The following is a 27415-nucleotide window of genomic DNA, read 5'->3' on the forward strand; positions in this document are numbered from 1 at the left end:
GGATGTTTAACACTGAAGTCTGTCACTCAGGCGGGAATGGGGTTTTATTCAAATCTACAGGCAGGCTCTTTGCTGCAGGTTCCCTCCCCCAAGCAGTATGGGCCGTCGGGGGTGACTGCAGGAAGCCCCACTCACCTTCTCCTCCACGCTCATCACCTGTAGCTGACTCACCCAGGCACGGCTACCTGCAGATGAATGTGTAACAGGCCATGTGCACAGAGGGCTGGCCCCGTCCCCAGCGCACCTGTTATTTAATCACCTGCTCAGATGTCTGCCAGGTGATTCCAGAGAAAGCAAGCAAAGCGAGTCAGCAGTCTGTCTCCTAACCACTGCGCCATCTGCCTTAGTTGTTGGAATCCTTTTCGTTTTTTTGAAACACCTACAGTAAATAACGCCACAGTCATATAAGAGTTCAGTAAAACTGAAGTTCAGGCCCCACACGTTCTTATTTGGATAAGTAGTTTAAAAAAAAGAATCACTCCCACAGGAAGATGGGCCCCGGGAGCACCAGACTTCATTAGTCACTTAATAAAAGCTTCTTGATGGGGTAATTCCTTCCCTGAAGAGGGCAGCTTTGAAAAACAGTTTGGTTTTTTCAAAATATGTTTACCTCCCTCCAGTTTGCTGGGGAATCAATTTCTCTTGCCCTTGGGCCTAAGGGCCTCCCTCCTAGTGATCCTAACTGCATTTCCCTGCAGAAGACCTGACTAGACAGTTTTCCAAAGAAGACATACGGATGGCTAATAGGCACATGAAAAGATGCTCAACATCGCTAATCATCAGAAATGCGAATCAAAACAATGAGCTATCACCTCACACCTGTCAGAATGGCCATCATCAAAAAGTCTACACATCACAAATGTTGGCAAGGATGTGGAGAAAAGGGAACCCTTGTACACTGTTGGCAGGAATGCAAATTGGTGCAGCCGCCATGGAAAACAGTATGAAGGGTCCTCAAAAAAATAAAACCAGAACTACCAAATGATCCAGCATTTCCACCCGTGGGTATATATCCGGAAAAAATGAAAACACTAATCTGAAAAGATACACGCATCCTAATGTTCATAACAGCACTATTTGCAATCGTCAAGACATAGAAGCAACCCAAGTGCCCATCAACAGACAAATGGATAAAGATGTGGTGTGTATTTGTATATATATACACACACACACACACACACACAAAGCAGAATACTACTCAGCAGCAAAAAAAAAATTCTGCCATTTGCAGCGAAGTGGATGGATCTAGAGAATATTATGCTTAGTGAAATAAGACAGAGAAAGACAAATACTGTATGATATCACTCATATGTGAAATCTGAAAAATAATACAAATGAGTGTATATGCAAAAGACAAACAGATTCAGATACAGAAAACTAACATGTGGTTACCAAAGGGGAGAAGGACAAACGAGGGGTATGGGATTAACACACACAAACTACTATACATAAGCTAGATGAGCAACAAGGATATATTGTATAGCCCAGGGGATTATAGCCATTATCTTGTAATAGCTTATAATGGAGTATAATCTGCAAAAATACTGAATCACTGTGCTCTACACCTGAAACTAATACATTGTAAATCAACTATACTGCAATTTTTTTAAAAGAAAACACATTCCCCTATGAATACTGGGAGTCAGGTCCTCGGGGCTGAGGCACGTCTTCCTCAGACATTTAATTCTAGTTTCTTGGACTTTGATATGGAGAGCAATAGAGAAGGGTAGGGAAATGGGTATGAGTAAAGATAATGAGGTCGCCAGCCAAAGGGTGTGTTTTGGTCCCCAAGTAATATTTTAAGATACGTGTAAGGCCTTACAAAGCCATCACATGGCTTCTGGAACCCCTGGACCTATTACGTGTTTTGCCACAATTAACCAAGGTCGTTCTCCCCTTAAAAAAAAATTCCTAAAGACGAAGACATAGAGAATGGACTTGAGGACACGGGGAGGGGGAAGGGTAAGCTGGGACCAAGTAAGAGAGTGGCATGGACATATATATACACTACCAAATGTAAAATAGATAGCTAGTGGGAAGCAGCCGCATAGCACAGGGAGATCAGCTCGGTGCTTTGTGACCACCTAGAGGGGTGGGATAGGGAGGGTGGGAGGGAGGGAGACGCAAGAGGGAGGGGATATGGGGATATATGTATATGTAAAGCTGATTCACTTGGTTATACAGCAGAAACTAACACACCATTGTAAAGCAATTATACTCCAATAAAGATGTTAAAAAAAAATTCCTGATAACCCTATGATGACTCCCAACTGAGTATTGCGTCCAATGAAAACAAATACCTAATAGAGGATTCAGAGATTTCCTGCCAACTGGGCTTTCTTCCTTTTGTCTCCTGGTCTCCTGTTAAATCAAGGTGATTTAACAAAATGAAACCCACAGAGAAAAACTCACTGCAAAACTGAGATATTCAGCGACTCTTCATAAAAACTGCTCTGCCTCAGAGCTTTTCCCAACCACTACCATTGTTGGTTTTCTAAAAAAAATCTTTATACTACTTTAAAGGAGAGGTCGGTTTTGCTGCTAATTTTCAACATGCCTGATCAGAAGGAATATTACAAAGCTGAATTTGGATACCCCACCCTGCATTTGATTCTAATACCTGGCTTGGGACATGGTTGAACGTCTCAGTGACTAAGCTGTACCCAGTGAAACAGGCAGATTGGCAGATTCTCTGCACCATGAAACAGGCCAGTTAGTGTGATGAAATATACAAGTAAACATGCTTTCACTTTCTAAAGACAGTGTTTCTGACCCACAGAGAAACATGAACCGGTGAAGTCGACTGACTACTCCTAGCCACCTACACCTTCCTGCTCAATGTCTTCTAAGCAACAGAATGAATCCATGCCAACTGAAAGGAAACAGTTCCTATAGTGAGAAAACTTTTCAGGACTGAAAGTAAAGCCAATCCCAAACTCATTAGTCCTATTCCTTTTTCCAACTAAGGCAATAGAAACATTTAGTGAGTGCTAGGCACTAGGTTACTCACTGGATCCTTAAAACAATCCTGAAAGGTTTCATTCCCATTTCACAGGTATTAGGGCCTTTACACAACCGTTCCGTAACCACACAGGTAACAAGTGTAACAGGGATCAAAGCCCGAACTTTGCCACTAAATCCCGTATTTTAAAGCATTTTGCTAACATCATCTTTTGTAAAACTCACGATTTCCGAAAGCTCTGAATCAACAGAAGCTTACTTATTAATTTATTTTTACCTAAAAGGAATAAAGCTAATGTTTTAGTAGCAGACTGAAACTCTATGCGTTTCACAACCAATTATCCCAGTATCATGTAACCCTTAGGTCTTGTCACAGAACTCAGCCACTTCATTCCCCTCTTGGAACGTTGAATATTAACTAAGAACAATTAAGAAATAAAATGTGCTTTATGCTAAAGGAGGCCTTATTTCAGGATAAACCGGAGGAAAAACATTACATAATTTCTGGACAGATTCCAAAAAGTGTTTGCAATACAGTGAAAATAAAACGAAAATTCAAGTTTTAGTCAACTAAATCTAATAGACCACCTCCTAATATAATCAAAATGTCTACCAGCAGCTAACAGCAAAATAGGTGAAGCAAAAAATGGTAGAACTAAAAGGAGAAATATACAAGTTCAGAGTTATACTTTGAGACTTCAACACCCCCTCTCAATAATTAATAGCAAGTCTAACAAAAGAAAAATTGGAAAGCACAAACTACCAACACCAGGAATGAAACGGGATATTATTACAGACTTTGCAGCCATCAATGGAAATGAAGAGAACACTGTAAGCAACTCTACACGATACAGTTAACAACTCAGATGAAACAGGCCAATTCCTCAGCAAACACAAACTACCACAACTCCCCTAAGGTGAAATAGATTATTTTAGTAGTCCTAATAACTTTCAAGGAAATTAAATTTGTAATTTTAAAAGCCTTCCAAAAAGAAATCTACACGCCCACATGATTTCACTGGAGAATTTCACTAAATGTTTAAAGAAGAATTAACAGCAATTCTACACAGTCTTTTCCAAAGGGAAGAGAAGAGGATGGAACACTTCCCAATTCATTTTGTGATATATCACCCCGATACCAAAATCAAAGACAGCACCAAACAAAACCTAAACCTACAGACCAATAATCGTCATGTAATATAGATGTAAATATCTTTTAACAAAATATTAGCAAATAGAATTCAGCAATAGACTTAAATTATACACCATGACCAGTAAGTTTCATTCCAGGGATGCAAGGTTGATTGAATATTTGAAATCAATTAGTGTGATCCACCATATCAATAGGTTAAAGATGAAAAATCACATGATCATATCCTTTGATGCAAAAAAGGCATCTGACAAAATCCAATACCCATTCATGATAAAAAATGTTAGATAAATAGAAATAGAGCAGAATTACCCCCAACTAAATGAAGAGAATACAAAAAACACCCTATAGCTCTCACTGATGGTGAAAGAATGAATGCCTTCCTTCTAAAATGGCGAACAAGACAAGAATGTCTGTTCTCAACCATTCTTACTCCACATAATGCTGGAAGTTATGACCACGGCAAAAATACAAGGCAAGGAAATAAAAGGCATATAGATTGGAAATGAAGAATTAAAACTGTCCCTATTTGCAGGGACATGATTGCTTACGTAGAAAATTTCAAGGAATCAAAAAAAAAATCTAGAATAAGCGAGTTCAGCAAGGTCACAGGATACAAGTGCAACACACATAGACACAAGTCAATTATACTTCTGCATACTAATAATGAACATGTGGAAACCAAAATTTAAAAGACAATACCACCTCCAATCACGCAAAGAAATTAAATACTCTGATGTTAATCTAATGAAACACCTATAAGACTTGTGTGCTGAGAACTATACAATGCTAATGAAAGAAATCAAAGGAGATCTAAATGAATGGAGAGACACACTATGTTCACAAACTGGAAGATTCAAATAGCACGGACGTCAATTCTCCTCAAAATGATACACAGAGTGGATGCAATTCTTTTCAAAATCCCCACAAACAGGATATACACAAAATTATTAGCATATTTTTATGCAGAGGCAAAAGAACTAGAATATCTAAAAACAATTTTGAAAAATAAGACAGTGGGTGGACTTTTGTCTGATCCCGAGACTTAAATAATTACAACAATCAAGCCTGTGTGGTATTGGCAGTAGCCACATAAGATCAATGGGACATAAGAGAAGAAACAGAAAAATAAACCCATACAAATATGCCCAACAGATTTTTGGCAAAGGTGCAAGAACAATTCAACGGAGAAATATCATCTTTTTGACAAATGGTGCCAGAGCAAATGGACATCATAGGCAAACAAAAACCAAAACATTCTGCCTTATACTTCACACCTTACACAATTACCTCAAAGTGGATCAGAGACTTAAATGTAAAACTGTAAACCTTTTAGAAAAAATAAAATCTGTAAGCGCTAGGACTAGGCTGACTTTTGGCACCAAAATCACAATCTATAAAAGGAAAAACTGATAAATTGCACCTCATCAAAATTAAAAACTTTTGCTTTATGAGAATGAAAAGACAACCTACAGACTGGGAGAAAATATTTTCAAACCACAAATCCAATAAAGGGCTAATCATATAGAATATATAGAGAACTCTTAAAACTCAATAGTAAAAAACCAAACAGTCCAATTAGAAAATGGGCAAAAGACATAAAGGATATACACATGGCAAATAAGCACACGAAAGAGGTTTAATATCATTAGCCTTCAGGGAAATGCAAATTAAAACCATAATGAGGTATCACTACATAGCTATCAGAATGTCTAAAATAAAAAATAATGACAACACCAAATGCTACTGAGGATGCAGGGAACTGGATCATCATGCATTGCTGGTTGGAATGGAAAATGGTACAGCCGGTCTGGAAAACAGTTTGACAGTTTCTCAAAAAATAAACATGCAACTCCAACGCAACACAGCAGTTATACTCTTGGGCATTTATCTCAGAAAAATGAAAACCTATGTTTACACAAAAACCTGTAAACAAATGTTTACAGCAGCTTCATTCATAATAGCCCCAAACTGGAAACAACGCAGATGTCTTTCGATGGGTGAATGGTTACCCACACTGTGGTATATCCATACAATGGAATACATTCAGGAATGAAAGGAAACGTAGCATTAATACATACGGCAACCTTGCTGAATCTCCAGAGAAGTATGCTGAGTGAAAAAAGCAAATCCCAAAAGATCACATACGGTATGACTCCATTTACACAACAATCTTAAAATGATAACCTTACAGGAATGGAGAACAGATCAGTAGCTGTCAGGGGTTAAGTACAGGGTGGGGTGAGTGAGCTGGAAGTAGCTGTGGCTGTATTAGAACAACACGAGGGATCCTTAAGGTGACAGAAACGCTCTTAATTATCCATGTCAACATCCTAGTTGTGACATTTTATCATAGTGTTACAAGATGTTACCACTGAGGAAAACTGGGTATAGGGTACAAGGGATCTCTCTGTATTATCTTCTACAACTGCATGAGAATCTCCATTCATGTTAAAATAAAAAGTCTAATTTAAAACCACACAGGAAGAAAACACAAATGAGTGTTTAAGTGATTGCAGGGTGGAGGAGAAATTTTAAGCATTAAAAAAAAAAGGATAAAATTATAAATGAAAAGATACATCTGTCTGTAAAACCCTTCAAGACTTTTTCTGGTCAAAAATCGACCATAATATTTTCCAAAGTGAATCTAAAAAATACAACAAACTAGTGAATATAACAAAAAAGAAGCAGACTCACAGAGAACAAATTAGAGGTTATCAGTGAGGAGGCAATATAGGGGAGGGGGAGTGAGAGCTACAAACTATCAGGTGTAAGATAGGCTACAAGGACGTATTGTACAACATGGAGAACATAGCCAATATTTTGTAATGACTGTAAATGGAGTTTACAGTCCTTTAAAAATTGTATGAAAATTTTTTTTAAAAACTACCATAAATCATTCAGTGGAATACTAGGTTGCCATAAAAAGAATAAGGAAACTCCTCATGTACTGATAGAAAAAATGAAAATCCAAAATCTAAGAGGAAAAAAATGTTTTGGAAGAGTACAGATATTACTTTATCATTTGTATAAAAAAGAATACAGAAATTTATAAATATGTAATATGTAGAAAAAAGTCTAGATATTGGCAACAGTGAGTGATTTCAGGAGGTGACAGAGGGCAAGTTTGGAGAGGAGACACCTCACTGAATGAATGTCCTTTAGTATTGTCAAATCTTAAACCACACGAATATACTACTCTCCAAAAAAGAAATCAATCATTAAACAATGGTATCAGAAAATACAGTTACATCTCCAAAAGTTTTAAAAAGAATAAAATGTTAGCAACAAATCTAATAAAGGATATTGTAATACCTGTCATATATAAGTATATAAAAATCTTTATAAATATCCTGTTAACCATTAAGAAAAGTATGCAAAGAGCATACCGCAACAAGAGAAGCCATTGCAATGAGAAGCCCGCGCACTACAGGAAGAGTAGCCCCTGCTCGCCGCAACTGTAGAAAGCCCCCGCACAGCGATGAAGACCCAACGCAGCCAAAAACAAAAATTAAGAAATTTATTAAAAAATAGTATAAAAAATTAAATTCAAAAGCAAAAAAACAAGTACGCAAAGAGCATAAAGGTGATTTTCAGAAGTTGAAATACAAATGACTAATAAACATGCAAAACAAGATTTATCCTAATTAGTAATCAAAGATATGTGAATGAAAGAGAGGCCATTTTGCCTATCAAGTTGGCAACAGATTTGTAAAATAATATTTGATGCTGGCAAGAATGAATAAACAGAGCTCTTCACCGCTATAGGAATGTGAGCTAAAACAACAGATAGGAAGACATTCGAAGCAACTGAAATGACCAGAGAGAGAGAAATGTTTCAATATGCAGGATGGCATATCCTTATCTGGACTATGAGATAGCCACTTATGACTTTCAAAAATGGCATTGGTTTACAATGTTCATGATAGAATAAAACAGTAGCATATAAAATATCCAACTTTTGCCAATTAAAATTTTATAGCTCTATAGTTTTGAATTGCTTGATTACAGAAAAGCAATAAATACTTTGAAAAGTAATTAAAACCTGGTGTTTCATTGGCTTTTGCTGGGGCTCCAAAGATGTTGGATTGAAATTCAAGAGGCTTCTTTGGGTTTTCTCTCAGCTCCTGAAAGTTCCCTCAAAGTTAGTTCTTTTCTTCCCCTCTATCAGTGGTAACTGACATTCGCATTCAATTAGCTTCAGAGAATCCCCCTAACACAGCCATTCTGGGATACGGAATCCTCTCCTTGCCCACTGAGCTTGTCAATCAATCCATCCATCCATCCATCCATCAGAGGGGAGGAACCCAGAGGGATGGATCTTGAAGTGCAAAGGAAGAGCAGAAAGTAATTTATCTTTTTTTTTTGAATTTTTTTATACAGCAGGTTCTAATTAGTTACCCATTTTCTACGTATTAGTGTATATATGTCAATCCCAGTCTCCCGATTCATCACCCCCCAAGCTGTATCATCCAGGCGCTGCTTCCATCTTGGCTCCCATGTCTGCCTCAATGCTAAGTGGCAAGTGCTTCTAATTACCTTCTTGTCACTCTGCCTGCCAGAGGGCCTGTCTGCCAACCTTGCCGAGAGCTTGGCACTCTGTCCTCGTACAAATGTTCTGCTTGAAAATGCCTGGCCCTCTCTCCTTCCCTCTCTTTCCACGTCACTCTGAAACCTCCTCGACTGCTTTTTTTATTTGGGAATCCAAGGTGTCACTCAACAAAAGGAGAAACCAGCAGTGAACTGGGTGATCACAAAAGCTTCCATGGTTAGCTACTGCCACGGAAGGGGTGGAGGGGTGGGAGGCATAGGAAAGAGGAAGAGATAGAGGCTTTTGAAGTTCCTCCAAAATCTTCGAAAATAACCTCATTTTCCGAATTTCCCAACATAATCTGTCTCTGTGCCTTAGCTAGAGTGCACTTCCTGTCTGGAAACCTCAGACCTGCCTCTGAGCATTTCTGAAGGGTGAGTGAGAGGAAGAGGTGAAGCTACAGCCTTACATGTGGGCAGTAGGGGACCAATGACTAGACCTAACAGCCCTCTCTTGGGCTGGTGGGAGAAAAGGCCCCCATTTCAGTTCTATAGTGGATGCCATTTTGGGCCTTCCTTCTGGTGACAGAACCCACATCTTCCACCTAGGGAACCACCTTGACCTGAGTCCATCTCCACTGGGCATGGTGACCCAGTCCTGGTCAGGGACGGAATTTCACTTCCTTGGCCAAAATGATTCAGGGCTGGGTTGAGACAAGGCAGACAAAACCCAAGCAATTCTATGGTTTCTTCCCCAGGACCATGAGGAAAAGACTGTTCGGGCAGGACAGCTAACTGGCAGAGTCGAAGCCTTCTGTTGGTGGTGGCCATCCTTGCTTCCACCTCGGCAAACAGCCCGAGAGAATTGTGTCCGATAAAAAGCAGCCTCCTATACACACCTGGGATCCTTGAATCAGCCAGACGTGAACTTCTATTTTAAATCTGGCTTAGAATGAGTTCTGTCTCTCTTGCAACCCAAAGAGCTTTAACTAATAAAAGGCTCTCAGGAAAAACAACGAACCTATGGGGCCACTGTGGTGTCCCAGTTTGATCTGGACGGTTAGGCTGGGAGTCAGAGGGAAGAGCAAATCCATAAGCTGGTGCTGATTCTCCTTTGTACATCCAGCCCCTGGGGGACTTGTCCTACGGAGAAAAGACTTATCGTCACCAGCGGGTTCAGAGAAAGAGGTGCTGACACAGGTGGCCAGCATGGCTTGGGGGCAGCTGAAGCAAAGGGCAGAAAGGTCTATATGAGCCCATCCAGGTTGGAAGATCTGAGGTCACCAGAGTAGCCCATACCAGGCACCATGGAAGGCAGGGCAGGAAAGAAAGGTACCCCGAGGTAGCCAGGAAGGCTGAAGGCCAGAAACACACACAAGCTCCCCCCAGGGATTTGTGGACTGAGTTCTGGCCAGGGAGAAGCTGGGGAAGGATTTAGCGTTTATGACTCTAGGTACCCGCCCACCACCCCTCACTTGTCATTTTGACGTGTCCAGCCCTTGGAGCTTCTCCCAGCCCTCAAGCCTCAAGGCCAAGTCTTCATCCTCCCCAGGAGTTTGCAGGCTATTCCTCTGCAGGACTCGTAGATCTTCTCATCTGGGATCGGCCAGCATTTAGCATCTGTGCCATGATTTAGCACTTAATTATACTGACTCGCATCACATGCTCTGCTCTTCACGGGCTTCATTTCGTCTTCTCAAAAAGAGACTGAAAGTTGTTTGAAAACCAGGCCTCTGTTACCATTGCTGAGGTGCTGCCTACACTCCCCCACCCCCAACCATGCAGTTAGTAAGCCCCCCCCCAAGCCCCGAGCATCCACTGATTAAGACCCCACTCCTCTCTTCCTAGCCCGCGTTTACAGTCACTTACATCCAAGGACAAGGGTAATGAAACTTCACTTAAGACGCCCAACTGTTTGATTTCAATCGCCCACTCAGTCTACCTGCTTCTCTTTAGAGTTGTTCTTCCCATGCAAAGATATTTATTCTAGGACCCTGAGATGATTTTTTTTTTAACCCCTGATTTGCTACTCTCACAAACTGCAGAGAGGGCTTGCGTTATAGAGTTTAAATTTTTTTTTTAACCTGACTACAACCAGAGTGATCAAATTTTCATGGCAGAGTGATGTTAATTTAACCATCCTGAATTTAAATACCAAGATGCGACTCTTCTGTGGACAGGCACTCCAAAGGTACCTCATCTGCTCAGTCACAGGGTAGATTCACATTGTCTGTGCAAGATGTCCATTCAGAAGTTAGCTCAAATTTGGACACTAGGAAGACAGTCTTTGTTTAAACATTTCTTATTGGGAAAATAAAAGGGGGATGTAGAGAATGGAATGGGGGTGCGTGGGGTAGTGGGAATTTAAAGTGCCTACTTAAGATTATTTGGGCAAAATTCATTCATTCATTCAGCAAACATTTTTGAGCTTCCACTCACAAAGCACACAGCACCCAGTGAGCAGAAAGCCTGCCCTTTGGTGCTTGTGAGACAGGCTGGGACCTGGGACCATTTGCTGCAGTGCCTGTACCTGGACAAATGTCTCACTGATCAACAAAATACAAAGAAACTATAAGAGACTAAAAATAACTGCTGTGTGTGCATGCACCGTTGGGCAAATGATGGACAACAAGATACAAAAAGACCAAAAATTCAACTGCCACTTCTGAGGACCTGGGAACAAAAGCAGGGTACTGCACATGCCCCCTGCACACACACCACCAAAGGGGTGGGCAGACCCCCTCTGGCCCGGCCCCTGGACACACTCCTACCCTCACTGCATATAAGGATCCAGCTCGCCCCCCCTCAGGGAGCGAGCAAGGGAACCCGTTGTTGGTTCTCGCTCCCCCACCCTGCTACAGCAGGGGCCCCAATAAAGCCTTGCCTGAATTTCTTGTTTGGCCTCTTATCCATTTCTATTGATTAAGGACTCTGAGAAGCCCGGTGGGTAACACCTGCAGTAAATGTTTACTACAACTATGATGAGGCTCTGGGAAAACAATACCCCCTGCCCTCAAGAAGGTTCAAGTCTACTGCTTCAGGAAGTGGACTTAAGAAATATTCTGGATTTAAACACAAGGGTTCACTGTGCCCTTGGGAGGGCTGTTTCAGAAGTAGGGAAAGGAGAAGCCACACTACTGTGTGTGGAGAGGAGAAGGCGTGTGCAAGGACAGCCAACCATTCTGGACAACGCTTTCCATGGAAGAGAGGAGAGACCCAGCTGGAGAAGGACGGGAACACTGGTGGAGGAAGGATGTCTTGTCTTTTGTTGTTGTTTTTTTCTGTGAGACAGAAGAAACCTGAACATATTTTTTAATGGATGGAAAAAGAATTACTGAGAAAGAGCCTGAAAGTTTTGGGAAGAACGGATGGTTGATAAAGTGATGCTACAAAACCCCAGCAAAGGCAGGAGGGGAAAGTATCAGAACTAAAAAAAAAAAAGATACAAATGAACTTATTTACAAAACGGAAATAGACCCCACAGACTTAGAAAACAAACTATGGTTACCAAAGGGAAAAGGGGGGTGGGAAGGATAAATTAGGAGTTAGGGATTAGCATACACACACTACTATATATAAAATAACCAACAAAGATCTACTATATATATAGCACAGGGAACTCTGCTCAATATTTTATAATAACCTATAAGGGAAAAGAATCTGAAAAAGAATGTGTGTGTGTATAAAAAACTGAATCACTGTGCTGTACACCTGAAACTAACACGACATTGTAAATCAACTATCCTTCAATTTAAATAATTAATTTAAAAAACGAAAGATAAATATGGACCAGAACTAGAGACACTAGAGGGAATATAAGGAAACAAGAATGATGAAAAGGCTGGGCGGGCAGGGCAGGCTGGCTCCCAGGGAGTCTCAGTGCGGCCCCTTAGAACCGACCGGAGACAGTGGTCGGATACCCACACCCCAGTCCTGCTTTGAGGCCCAAGGTGGAATGGAGAGCCGGCCCTAGGGGAAGGCAGGTGCCCGGGCGTGGTCAGCACTCTGAATCTAGGCCACGCTGGCTTCCAGGGCTCGGCCCCTAAAGCTGAAGGACCCGGTCCCTGACAGGCTCCCCAGCCCCCTCTCCCCACCACAGTGCCTGTCCCAAGCGGGGTGCAGCCTCCAGGAAGGTGTGACCCCAAGGCTGAGCCACGGCCTCTGCAGAGCCGGCAGCAAGCAGGCAGCTGTGGGTTCCACGCCTCCCTCAAGCCGGCAGCCGGCTGAACTGGAAACAGGGAGGGCTCAGTTTCACGGGCCCCGGCGCCCGTGCTGACTCGGCAATTCTCGCTCAAATTATTGTGATAGATTCCAGGTGGAGCAAACTACAGGAAAAGCTCCAGCTATCTCAACGGTTAAAGCAGGCGTCAGACCTACCCACCGTCTCTCTTCTCATTCTTTTAAATTACTTTACCACTTGCTCACTGCAGCAAAAAGAGAGTGAATAGATCAAGAAATAGACAAAACTGAGGTAGATGTTAACCCCATCGCACAGACGATAAAACAGAGGCGCCCGGTTTGACTGACCCAAATCACACAACCAGTAACGGGCCAGACTTCCACGGGCTGCATTCCCGCCTTCAGCCCTCAGCAACAGACAAGCCCTTCTCCAGGGAGCCTGCCCAGCACGGGTCTTGGAGGCTCCTCAGAGGTGCGTAGGCGTCTTTGTCAGAACCGGGGGGCGTTTCACAGTCACAGAGGTGCTGTGCGTGTTGAGCAGGGCATACTCTCAAAGGCCCCTCTGGACAACTCGGGCCTGGGACCATGGTCTGCTTCTGGCCTGGGCCTGTTAGAAAGCAAGCAAGAAGCCTGGAAGCAGGGCTTCTCAGTTTGACAGATTTAGCAGCTCCATGACCTTGTTAAGACCTAGGTTCCTTGTAACATTGCACTTCGTAATTCTCGACATAGAAATCTATGCCCTGGGCATGGATACTCACAGTCAAAAGATAGCTGTGGCTCCAGGCATCTCATCCTCCTCCTCATCCTCCTCCGACAACTCCAAACACCAGGAAGGAGAAAGAAGGACCACCCCTTCTTAAAGGGAAAGGAAACCTTTTTCTAAATTGCCTCCATCCCCCATCCCTGTGTCCTCCTGTTACACCGGCCAAAACGGAATCATCTGCCCAACTGCAAAGCAACCACGAGCAACAACTGAAATACTATGATTGCATTAGATCCTTAGAGGATCCTTAGACCAAGGATCCTCAGCCCTGGCTGCACATTGTAATCACCTGGGATTTTTTAATACCCACTCCAGACCAATTAAATCAGAATTTCTGGGAGTGGAGCCCAAGTATCAGCGTTTTTTTGAAGAACTCCTCAGGTGTCTTTAATGAGAAGCCAAGTAGATAACCACCGTTTGGACTCACCAAGTTGTACCACCTGGTGCTGGGCTCGCTGCCTGAGAAAATTCTGGGTTCTGCAGGCAGGAAAGAACGCGGATGGAGGGGACTCAGAAGACATGAAACACAGGACAGGAAGATGTTCACGGAAAGGAAAGGGGATTGGAGGGAAAGCCGAGGGAGGAGAAAACCATACACTGTGACCGACGAGCGTCTACCTGGGAGGGTATCACAGTATGTAGGGCCCCAACATTTATCCTAAGCGCCTTCAGGATCTCACACATCACGGCATCCTGTGTACTCCTCCCAGGCCCATCCTCCGTATAGTACTGAGTTTTTTCTCCTGCATCCCTGTTACCCAAACAACATTGCAAAAAGGTGGTGGGTCATGGGGGAGAGTAGAAGTAGCAAGAACTTTAGGACAGCAGCCCTAGGGAAACACTTCTTAAGAAATAAAAGAACACTGAAAAGAAACACTCCTGGTTTTGAAACACTCTATGGCCTAACTTTACCTCTGGTCTCCTAGGAAACTCATCCAACTGGATGTGCTCATAAAGACTCTAAATGGGACAAATGCCTCTGTTGCTTCATAGACAGAGTCCTTAAGAAGACTGTGACTCGAGAGACGTTTCTCTATGGGTATCCTTTCACCTTTCTTTTCTCAGTCTCTCTTATTGACAAATACCAGCGGTATCGGCTGAACACTGGAATCACCTGGGAAGCTTCTAAAACATCCCATTGCCTCAGCCAATCCCCACACCATGTCATCAGAATCTAAGGGACGATCACAGACATCAATAGTTTCTAAAGCTCCCCAAGCGATTCCAACGTGTAGCCGAAGTTGAGAACCACTATCCTACGTTCAAGACCCAGATAAACTTGATCTGAGTTTGTTCATTAAAAAAAAAAAAGTTGCATATGAGAATCCTCATCAATGAATCATGTAGTTGTTGGACAGTATACCCCCGAAGCATTAAGCTGGTAAAACTGGATGGAAAGTGGAACCCCCTGCACCTTTTTTGGACAAGGCAAGATGCCTTTCTTCAAAACGATGCCGATAGCTACCAACCTGACACAAGCCTCAGAGAGAAGACGAGGCAGAGGTGGGAGTCTGTAGCCTGCCTACTCAGGACAGGCCCTAACTCAGGTTTGACATCTGTTAATAGGGTAGCATAAAGAGAAAATTATTTTGAACACAGGATGCAAGGAGAAGGGCGTGAAATGCCATTAGCGATGACATCAAAATTTATAATAATTGAGCCCATTAGTCGTATCCGTTTATTATTTGTAATGCCACTCTGCATGTTTCCAGGGAGGGGTGGCTACCTTCTGAGGCAATTGGGGTCACTCAGGCAGCTGGGGAACTTGGGGACGTTCATTTGGTGCAAAGGCAGCTGGGCCCTCATTGTCAAGGAGTTGGATCTGTAAACTAACGAACGCTGCTGCTTTCCCTCCAGCGCAGGTAATCCCTTTCATCGGGGGGAACTCCCACTTCGGCCACTTTGGGTCAGCGGGGAGGGTAAATAGCTTCCTGACAGGTTGGGTTTCCCGTCTTGGCATGGCAATAGATTTTTTTCCCCCAAAGTAAAAAGGGCTCCGTGAGGGACTGTGGGAGGATGAGTGGCAGCCGTGGATGCGACACTTGATGTTAGAATCGCTGGGGAGCTTTTACAAATCCTGATGGGGACGCCAGGCTGCATCCCACACCGATGACAGCAGAATCTCTGGAGGTAGGACCCAGGCCCGGGGTACTTGCTGAAGCCCCTCAGGTGATGCCAACATGCGGCCAAGTTTGAGAACCAGGAAGCCAGGGGCGTGACCCTCAACCCCCCAGGCTACCATGAGAATCCCCAAAGCTTTTTGGTTTTTTTGTTGTTGTTTTTTTGCGGTACGCGGGCCTCCCACTGTTGTGGCCTCTCCCGTTGCGCAGCACAGGCTCCGGACGCGCAGGCTCAGCGGCCATGGCTCACGGGCCCAGCCGCTCCGCGGCATGTGGGATCTTCCCGGACCGGGGCACGAACCCGCGTCCCCTGCATCGGCAGGCAGACCCTCAACCACTGCGCCGCCAGGGAAGCCCCCAAAGCTTTTTGGTTTTGCCACACTGCACAGCTTGTGGGATCTTAGTTCAATTCCCTCCCCTCCCCCAACCCCTGGAACTTTTAAAATGACCAGTGCCAGCATCCCCCTCCCAGAGACGCTCTAATTGGCCTGGGGTGAGGCCTGTGCGTGGGGATTTGTGACATTCCCCCAGGTGGGACACCAACAAGCAAGGAGGATGAGAAGCACAGCTGGAGGGTGGCGGCTGATCACAGCTAGATGGTGGTCAGCCTCACTTGTATCTTGTGGCTCAGCTCGGAGTCTCCCAGGGAACTTGGGAAGAGGGTCGAGGCTTCATCCTTCCTTGATGAGCCTGGGCCCCTGCCTGCTTTCTGAGAACTCCTGGTGATTCTCAGATCCACCCTCACAAGGTGGTGGAGGCACGGTCCAGCCAGATCTCTCTTAGTGAGATGTGTGCCCCTGAGCAGTTTCACATGCCTGAACTTTTGTAAGCTGGGTGCTAATTTTCAGTGCTAAGGGAAGCGTCCATCTGAAAGACGACCATAGCAGACAGACCTTTGGTAAAATTAAGAATCTGTTTACAGTCACCCACTCTCAACATGTGGCCTGTTTTCAAACTCCACGTTCTGAGCTAGTGGTGCTTCTTTGCGTCTGTGTTTGCATCGTTATGGTCTAAACTCTCCTTTTTTTAATTTTTATTTTTTGCGGTACGCGGGTCTCTCACTGCTGTGGCCTCTCCCGTTGCAGAGCACACGCTCCAGACGCGCAGGCTCAGTGGCCATGGTTCACGCATGCGGGATCTTCCCGGACCGGGGCACGAACCCGTGTCCCCTGCATCGGCAGGTGGACTCCCAACCACTGCGCCGCCAGGGAAGCCCCTAAACTCTCCTTTTAAAAACGAGCTCCATCTTAACCTCATCTCTGGAATCAGAGCAAACATGTGCACTTCATGTAGCAGGACCCATTTTATAACAGCGGGGTCAGAGGACAGGGCCACCTTCCGGGGGGGGCATACACTGCTCTGCCAGGCCTTTATCGAGCGATGCCGCTTCTTCCACGGGGAGTCTTTTCACTTGTGTTATGTGCCCATTTTTTGTGTAATGATGAGCAATGTCCTAACAACGTATATACCTTGAAGTCTTTTGCCTGAACAACCCAATGAGCTTTCAACTCTGTTTTTCTGCCTTACTGCATGAGCTTGTTAGGAGGTTAGAGATGGATGAATGAATTCATTCTCCATACGCTGAGTGCCTACCGTGTGCTGGGTTTCGGTGCTGTGTAAATGGGAGATAGTCTCTGCCATCAAGGGGCTCACCTAATGGTGGGACGGAGAAACGTGCTGGCGTGGAGGAAGCCAGGTGCTAGGAGGCACCTAGCCTGGGGCGGGGTGTGGGGGGGGAAGGTGTCCCAGAAGGCTTTGTGTAAGTGATGACATCTGAATAGGATATCAAGGCACAGAGAGCGCAGGTGGCCAGCTGGGGTGGGGATGGGATGGGGGTGGGGTGAGGGACAGCTTGCCCTCTGGACAGAGGACCACATCTCTGCACGTGCAGAGAGCCTCAAGGATGCCTCGGGAGGTGGATTAGGGTGGCCTAGGTAAGGCGCCTTTTATGGACTCACACGAGATAGGGCTGGAGAATTAGGCAAGGCCAATCATGAAAGCTGTCCTTACAACACGCCCAAAAAAGGGCTGCATAACACACCAAAGAATTTTTCCAAAGGCAGTGGAACGTCATTGAAGGATCTGTGTGAACAGAGGATCAAACATAATCCAATTTGAGTTTGAAGGAAAACACTTCAGTGGTGGCGCGGAGGATGGATTTGAGGGAGAAGAGACAAAAGCCATGGCTCTTAACGTTCACTGCACGTTGGAATCCTCGGGGTCCCACCTCCTGACATTCTAACGGAATCGGTTTGGGATGTGTCCCGGGTATCCGAATTGTTCAAAGTTCTCCCAGGGATTTGGATGTGCGGTAGGGGGGGTTGAAAGCCACAGGTGTTTGCAGAGTGGTCAGGTGGAGGCGAACGCAGTAATCTGGGTGGTGGAAGGAAGGTACAACGGTTCATATACTAGGGCAGCAGCGGAAGGGGTAGAGGACAGGACCACTGCTAACGGCAGGGGAGGCAAGGAGAGGAGACATGTATAACTCTCAAGTCTGGGGTTGAGAGAAGGGGAGGGTAGAGGTATGATTCACCTAGAGTGGGACTCAGCAGGAAAAGCAGGTTTAAGAGAGAAGAGGAAGAATCAGGTTTATTGGAACAGCTTTGGATAACTGTTTAACAACCGTAGTTTATTATTTTTTTTCCTTTTTATTGCAGTATAGTTGATTTACAATATTGCATTCGTTTCTGGTATACAGCAAAAGTGATTTGGTTACATATAATCTATATATTCTTTTTCAGATTCTTTGCCATTATAGGTTATTATAAGGTATTGAATACAGTTCCCTGTGCTACACAGTAGGACCTTGTTGTTTAGGAAAAATCAGTTTTTAGAATGTGAGACACATACAATGATATGACCAATATAGAAATGGGGCTAGAGGGCTGGATTCCTGTCAACAGCAGAGAAAGAGGGGTTCAAGTCCCAGGTGTGGGTGATACACCAATGGAGATGAGTCTGTCATACAGAGAGAAGTAAGTCAGAAAGAGAAAAACAAATACGGTATACTAACGCATATATGCGGAATCTGAAAAAAACTGGTATAGACGATCTTATTTACAAAGCAGAAATAGAGACACAGATGTAGAGAACAAACATATGGATACCAAGGGGGAAAAGGGAGGTGGGTGGGATGAACTGGGAGCTTGGGATTGACATATATGAACTCCTGATACTACGTATAAAATAGATAACTGAGAACCTACCGTATAGCACAGGGAACTCTACTCAACGCTCTGTGGTGACGTAAATGGGAAGGAAATCCAAAAAAGAAGGGACGTACGTATACGTATAGCTGATTCACTTTGCTGTACAGCAGAAACTAAAACAACATTGTAAAGCAACTATACTCCAATAAAAATTTTAAAATAAAATCAATGGAGGATGTTCAGGGTTAGAAGAGAATAAGGCTGAGACCAGGACCCCGGGAAACGTTAACTGGTAAGGAATGGACACAGGAAGAGGAACCAAGAAATGCAGCTGAGAGAGTCCAAATGAACCCAGGACACAGGATCTGTAGAGTCACGGGGAGACATGGCTTCAAAGCACCAGTGAGCAACAGTGTAACGTGCTGTGAAGAACAAAGGGGACTGGGGCTGAAATCCCCGGAGCGGGTTAACTTCGGGCAAAGCCATTTCAGTGGAGTGAGGAAGCCAGAGTCAGACGGTGGTAGTGTGCAGAGAACAGCTGGAAAGTAGAGAAACAGGGCTTCCCGGGTGGCGCAGTGGTTGAGAGTCCGCCTGCAGATGCGTGGGACGTGGGTTCGTGCCCCGGTCCGGGAGGATCCCACGTGCCGCAGAGCGGCAGGGCCCGTGAGCCATGGCTGCTGAGCCTGCGCGTCCGGAGCCTGTGCTCCGCAACGGGAGAGGCCACAACAGTGAGAGGCCCGCGTACCGCAAAAAAAAATAAATGCTACACAGGGACTTCCCTGGTGGCGCAGTGGTTGAGAGTCCGCCTGCCGATGCAGGGGACACGGGTTCGTGACCCAGTCCGGGAGGATCCCACATGCCGCGGAGCGGCTGGGCCCGTGAGCCATGGCCGCTGAGCCTGTGCGTCCGGAGCCTGTGCTCCACGACGGGAGAGGCCACAGCAGTGAGAGACCCGCGTAAAAAAAAAAAAGAGAAACAGTGAGTGTGGCCTTGCTCTTTGGAGTAATCAGGTTGTGAGGGGAAGGTGGGAGGTCAGACCGTAGCTAGATGGGGGATTCAGGTTCAAGGCCATTTTCTCAGTAGGGGAGGGGGTGAGAAAGGAGAGCCTTGAGGGTGTTTATAGTAGAAGAAACAAATCTGGGAAGGAAGGAGCGGGAGATACATGAAACAGGGGAGTGATGGATGAATGGAGGGCCCACGGGAGGCCACAGGGAAGAGGGGGTGCCTTCCACAACACAGAGGAGGGTTCAACCTTAGGCGGAGGGAAGAACGTCTCTGCTCAGAAGTTAAAGGGGAAAGGAAAAGCAGGAGAAAAGGCAGGTGGGTTCTGGGTGGGGAGAAAGGCCAACCTTAAGAAAACTTCCATCTGACAACCTCTCTTTTCTCTATGAATTAAAAGGCAGGACTCTACTGAGGCCATGATGGCATGTGGTGGGTGGGAGATTTGAGGAAAGCAGTAAATATTTATTATCACCGCTTTTGGAGACTGAGGGAGGGAGCTGGCTGAGGGCTGCAGGCAGCACTGGGAGCCCAGTGGAGGCTGGGAATGGTGCAGATGCTCTAACCAGTATGAAGGTGGGGAAAGCCGAAATATACCAGGCTGCAGGATTCAGCCATGGTGACAGGCTCTTGCCCTCCCCATTCACCCCTTCCTTCATTCCACCCCCATTTTTTTCCCTTCGTTCCATGCTCACCACTTCGCTACACAAAGTGTGGGCTCAAGCCAGCAGCCTGAGCATCAGGTAGGAACCTGTTGGAAATGTCTGATCTCAGGGGTCAGGCCAGACGTCCTGTAACAAGATCCCCAGGTGACTGGAATGCACATTACATTTGAGAACCACGGCTCTAGTCTTTTCCAACTACAGTTCTCGCTGCCTTGCTAATATGCCATGAAGTTGGTGTGCTCAGCTTGGAACACTCGTCCCTCATGCTTTCTAGACAATTCCCCTCCTCTGTTAAAACTGTGTGTCAATCTTACCTTCTGTCTGACTTTTCCAAGGCCCTGCTGGGAAGAGCTATGTGCCGCCTCAAATGTGATTCCAGACGTCATCTGAGGGCCGCCATGTTGCTCTCCCTTATCCTCAGCGCCCAGCACGGTGCCTGGTACAAAGCCAGTGCTCTGTAAGTTGCCTGAGTATTCACTGAATGGAACCCAGGGCCCAGTTCTCAGCTCCATGTCCCAACCCACGCCCCTGACCATTCTCTGCACATGGAAAGTCATGCCTTTTTTACAAAAAAATAGTGCTATAAATTGAGCCCCCAATTCCTCACCTTGCATTTGCCTGATATGACCCCAAACCCTGGGAAAGCACTGGGCTTGTTGTTTTCTATAAAAATTTAAAAAGCCATATCTCACTTTTTCAAATTACATGTCCCATAAAGCTCAGGTCTCAGGTCTCAACCTTGGGCAGGCTCTTTTCCCAAGTGGCTATAAAGAAATGCAATATTTCAAAACATCAGTTGACCTGTTAGTTCATGTTCCAAGTGTGGAAACCCTCTCTACTTATTTCTGAGTAGGAAACCTATTTTCTAATAAAGCAAGGAAAGTCAACTAAATTACAGACATGTATGGCCTTTCAATCCACTCTGTATGTTCCTGGGTATGAAAATGAGGTCTTTTTTAATCCCTTTTTTCTATCCCTTTTTTCCATTTTTATGCCCTGTTTTCTATCCCTTTTGGAGCTTGACATATAGTTGGTGGTTAACAAATGTGCTTCTGATAAACTGAAGAGGAACTATTTCCCTACTTTAACAACTAAGTTTGACCAAGAAATATACTGATTGTGGGGCAACTTGCTGAGTCGCCTGCTAAATGTTTATTTCCTCCTTCTAGGTCTGCCCCGACCTTTCAGAGTTATCCTTTCCAAACCTGGGATTTATGGCTGATCATTATTGCTTAATACCTGCTGTACAATTAAAATAACCTGGGAACCCAGGAGCCTTGGGAGGCAGAGAGAAAACAGAGAAATCCACCCCAATACAATCTCAAACCCATCGCCTTATTAATCACGTTAGGCCCCGAAGAAATAAATTTTTCGGCCCTTAAACATTCCCAGAAATGCTAACATTCAGGATGCTTCCCTCCCCACCCCCATCGCATTTGGACCTGCCAGTCATACTCTGTGTAGGAAAGGATTTTGATTTGTGTCAGTAATGTTGCCTTAGAAATTGCAAACATTTAGAAATGCACAGAAAAAAAAATGGAATTTAAGAGATTCAGAGTCAGTCTACAAGAGACCCACTTCAGACCTAGGGACACATACAGACTGAAAGTGAGGGGATGGAAAAGGATATTCCAGGCACATGGAAATCAAAACAAAGCCCGAGTAGCAATACTCCTATCAGATAAAACAGACTTTAAAATAAAGAATGTTACAAGAGACAAAGAAGGACACGACATAATGATCAAGGGATCGATCCAAGAAAAAGATACAACCATTATAAATATATATACACCACACATAGGAGCACCTCAATACATAAGGCAACTGTTAACAGCTATAAAAGAGGAAATCGACAGTAACACAATAATAGTGGGGGACTTTAACACCTCACTGACACCAATGGACAGATCATCCAGACAGAAAATTAATAAGGAAATCCAAGCTTTAAATGACACAACAGACCAGATAGATTTAATTGATATTTATAGGACATTCCATCCAAAAATAGCAGATTACACTTTCTTCTCAAGTGCACATGGAACATTCTCCAAGCTAGATCACATCTTAGATCAAAAATAAAGGCCTCAGTAAATTTAAGAAAATTGAGATCATATCAAGCATCTTTTCTGACCACAACACTATGAGATTAGAAATGAATTACAGGGAAAAAAACGTAAAAAACACAAACACATGGAGGCGAAACAATACATTACTAAATAACCAAGAGATCACTGAAGAAGTCAGAGGAAATCAAAAAATACCTGCAGACAAATGACAATGAAAACACAACAAGATGAAAAGACAGCCCTCAGAATGAGAGAAAATATTTGCAAACAAATCAACAGACAAAGGATTAATCTCCAAACAGCTCATGCAGCTCAATATTAAAAAAACAAACAACCCAATCAAAAAATGGGCAGAAGGCCTAAACAGACATTTCTCCAAAGAAGACATACAGATGGTCAAGAAGCACATGAAAAGCTGCTCAACATCACTAATTATTAGAGAAATGCAAGTCAAAACTACAATGAGGTATCACCTCACACCAGTTAGAACGGGCATCATCAGAAAATCTACAAACAACAAATGCTGGAAAGGGTGTGGAGAAAAGGGAAGGAACCCTCTTGCACTGTTGGTGGGAATGTAAATTGATACAGCCACTATGGAGAACAGTATGGAGGTTCCTTAAAAAACAAAAAATAGAACTACCATATGACCCAGCAATCCCACTACTGGGCATATACCCAGAGAAAACCATAATTCAAAAAGACACATGCACCCTAATGTTCACTGCAGCACTATTTACAATAGCCAGGTCATGGAAGCAACCTAAATGCCCATTGACAGACGAATGGATAAAGAAAATGTGGTACATATATACAATGGAATATTACTCAACCATAAAAGGGAACGGTACTGGGTCATTTGTAGACATGGATGGATCTAGAGACTGTCATACAGAGTGAAGTAAGTCAGAAAGGGAAAAACGAATATCGTATATTAACGCATATATGTGGAATCTACAAAAATGGCACAGAGGAACCGGTTTGCAAGGCAGAAATAGAGGCACAGATGTAGAGAACAAGCGTATGGACACCAAGGGGGGAAAGTGGTGGTGGTGGTGGTGGGATGCATTGGGAGACTGGGATTGACATATATACATTAATATGTATAAAATAGCTAACTAATAAGAACCTGCTGTATAAAAAAAATAAAATTCAAAAAAAAGAGCAATTCAGAGTCATGGGACCTTTGGTACATCTGGAACAGGTATGTGGATTCCTTCAAATAAGGCAGTGGGGGGATTAACATGTGTCCACTCCCCACGAGGCTCCAGCCTAGCACTTTTCATAGATGATCTCATTTCATCTTCACAAAAGACCTGCCAAGTGGCTATTGTTAGTCTCATTTTACAGACCAGGTAACTGAGGCTCAGAGAGGCTAAGAAAGTGACCCAGAATAAGACAGCTACTCAGGATGGCATTCCCACAGGGGTCATGGTCTTCCCACCTTGAAAGCTACGCCTATTTTTAATTGCACTAAATTGGCATGAATCCTATTTTCTTAGACTCTGTCCTTTATATAACAAAAAAAGAAGCATTATGGGATACCCCCAAAGGACTTCCTACCAAAACATCGTATTCCACTTATCTCTCATGGTAACTGAAATTCCCAAATGACTCACTCTTTGGGATTAGGGCCACTGAAGCTCTCTGTTAGGATGACAATGTTTGCTACAACGAAGAGAATTCCAAATTAGAAGTCATGAAATGTTTATTAAGTGTGTATTTTACCCACGCACCATCGTAGATGTTGTGACAAACACACAAAACAATTCTGTACCCTCAAGAAGGTTACAAGCTCAATAGCAATTTCAGATCTGAGCAACAGTTCAAAGTGGTAAACAGTTGTCACCAGCCACCTACAAGGTGAAGTGTCAAATAAATTTTCTACGCAGATGTCTGTAGGCCCTCAGATAGTATACCCTTAACAGAAATCCTGGCCGCTCAAAAGATGAATTTCACTGAAGTAGCTCCTGTCACCCACCCCGAGGAAATGAGTCTTGGGAGGCCAGAAAGGGCTTTGACGCGGAGGACCCTCTGTGAGGTTGAATCTGATTAGAACAGAAGGCCTGGAGTGGTCATTAGAATTGACTGTACACGGTGGGGGCAGTATGCGAAGGGGGAGAATTTGAAAAGTCCCATTTTGCATCTACCTTTGCCAAACAGAGTTGTCTGCACTATTATATCCTGTCACTTTAGCTGCCTCCAAAAAATCTCACGCTAGGTAGGAAGAACATCGAGCCTGGCGTTTGACAGTTGTTAGCGTACAAAGGACTGGCTATCTGAATCCCCGGGCCATCCCCAGCCCCACCTGGACCACAGTCTTCTCAGAAACACACATGATGAGGAAAGACCTTGCTTAGAGCCAGTGGTGTGCTGGAGCTGGTGTGTTCCACCTAGGGAGAGTTAGCTGTGAAACATTCAGCGATCTGGTGATAACCAGCCATGGTGGGAGCATTTACACTATGGGAATTGGCAAGTCACACCTCAAAGCTGTGTCTTTTTTGTGGAGAGTTTGCCAGCTCACCACTGCTTAGAGCTGTTCACATACTGCCCTCTCTCTGATTTGTACGTTTACATGAACTCTGTATCATTCGGCGAGCCTCAAGTTAAGATGATACGCATAATGAATTTCACCATTTGGTATTTAGCGCTAAGAGACCAAGGATGTATTTGCTTTGAAGAAGGTTTTCTTAAACAGCCACTAGCATCTCTAAACAAATTAGATGAGCGATGATCAAAGTGTGACCCCGGAACAGGAGTATCACAACCACCTGTGAACTCCCGCCGCATCCCAGATCTACCGAATAGGGAACTTTAGGGATGCCCCAGCAACTTGTGTTTCAATAAGCCCTCCAGGTGATTGTAACACACACTCAAGTTTGAGACACCAAACTAGAGTACCCTCTCCCCCAATAGTAAAACCAATCTTTGGCTTTTACCATTTATACATTGTATGCACAATGTACATGCTCACACCATGTAAAAAATTATCAGGTACTATATGCTCTCTATAATATCTGTGTTGCAGTCAAACTTCAAGATGGCCTCCAGGGTACCTCCCGGTGTAAGTGGTACCTCCACTTATTTTGTCCCCTCCCATAGTGAATCATCAGGGGTCTGTGTGTGACCAGCAGAGTGCTCAGAAATTCTCATGTGTGACTTCAGAAACTAGGTCATTAAAGGTGTAGGCTTTCATCATGTTCTCTTGGGTACTTGCTCTGGGGGGATCCAGCCACCATGCTCTGAGGACAGAAGCCCATAAGTATAGAACTGGGATACCAAGAGCCAGCACCAATGCCAGCCATGTGAGTGATCTCCCCAGAAGTGGACCATCCAGCCCCAGCCAAGTTTTCAGATGACCGTAGCCCCAGCTGACACACGACTGCAATCTCACAAGACACCTGGGCCAAAACCACCCAACCAAGCAGTCCCTCCTGAATTCTTGACCCACAGAAACTGTGAGAGGCACAGCACTAAGTTTTGGGGTAATTTGTTACACAGCACTAGATAACCAATACACACTGTACTACAAGTGCTTAAGGGCAGCCACATGGGGAAGGTTTCAATGGTACAAAGTTGTATGAAGCAAGGTCTTTTCCAAAAAGAAGCTCTCTACTTATGTGGGAGATGAGATACATAAGCACTAAAAATAACTGGGTTTTTATTACTTCTTATTAAGAGATCACAAGTCTAGAGGGAGAAAATGCACATGCAAATCCTTTGAAAAATGAGTTATGCTGCAAAGTCAAGTTTTCCGGCCCCCTTTAAACCCCAGGACAGCATTTTAATCTGTCCCCTTTCTTAATCTACTGTATTCTTCCTCAGCTTTTTAAGCAGAGTGAATACAAAGTAATTGCTGTTGATGAGGTAAGGGGTTGTTGTGAACCAGTTATACAGGGCACAAAAGATGTCATTCAGGTGTCAGTACAGACAACCCGGGACCCAGGGCTGCATGTCAGTGACTGCCTTCAGTATGCTAGGAGGCTAACAGACAAGACCATTTTCTGGCTTCTAGAAGTCTTTGTAAATCCCCTCATTCATTCTTCACCACAAACTCATGACTCGTCACATCTTCCTAATGAGAAAACTGCAGCTTGGAGCAGATAAGTGGGGTCACCTAACTAGTAAGTGACAGAGCCGTGAACTATCTGACTCCGAGCCCAAGCATGTGGCCTTCAAAGAACTCTCACTGGCTTCAGAAAGGTCTTTGGTGTCAGCTTGCGTAACATAGTATTTTGAGGCAACACAGGTTCATTGCATAAAATCCCAAAGGTATAAAACTCAGGGTTGGGAGACTGGGATTGACATATACACACTACTATATGTAATTCCTGATATCACTGAGCTGCTGAATCAAAGCCAAAGCTTCCTACATCCAGACTTCATGCTATGTCAGAAAAAATGAACCTAAATTCATTCAAGCAATCGTGGTTAGGTTTTTTGTTTCATGCACCCAAAAGCATTCCTAAATAATACTGATGGCAATAGACTACAACCACCAAACTTATAATAACAGGACATGCAGTCGGTGCTCTTCCTCTACATAAAATAGAAGGAACTGCTACAGTAGGTCATTGAATGCTTCCATAAAGCCACCTTCCTAAAATTGCACTTGATAACATCTAGGATAAATGCTGGAAAAGTTCACCAAAACAATCCAGCTTAATCAGCATTATAAAAATATTCTGGATGGAAATGCAGCTTGGTATAATAATGGAACGACCACTACATTAATCAGAAACCATCACCTGAAGCTCTTAGTACTACTAATGCTATCTTAAGTAAGTCACTACTCTTCTCATTTTTCATCTATACAATGAAGAAGTTAAACTG

The 27415-nt window shown here is 44.1% G+C and overlaps 1 protein-coding gene and 1 long non-coding RNA gene across 2 annotated transcripts in view; both read right to left on the minus strand.

The window, feature by feature from the left end:
* The window catches only part of GPR39 (G protein-coupled receptor 39), a 233685-nt gene that overhangs the window by 81386 nt on the left and 124884 nt on the right, over positions 1-27415 (minus strand). The gene's annotated exons all lie outside the window — the stretch shown is intronic.
* Positions 259-15813, minus strand: LOC141279207 (uncharacterized). The gene is made up of 3 exons (XR_012333155.1): positions 13579-15813; positions 9663-9784; positions 259-379 (listed from the first exon to the last, which is right to left on the minus strand). It is a non-coding gene; the product is annotated as an uncharacterized lncRNA (long non-coding RNA).

Source organism: Tursiops truncatus, chromosome 7 (assembly GCF_011762595.2).
Source record: "Tursiops truncatus isolate mTurTru1 chromosome 7, mTurTru1.mat.Y, whole genome shotgun sequence".
Taxonomy (NCBI): domain Eukaryota; kingdom Metazoa; phylum Chordata; class Mammalia; order Artiodactyla; family Delphinidae; genus Tursiops; species Tursiops truncatus.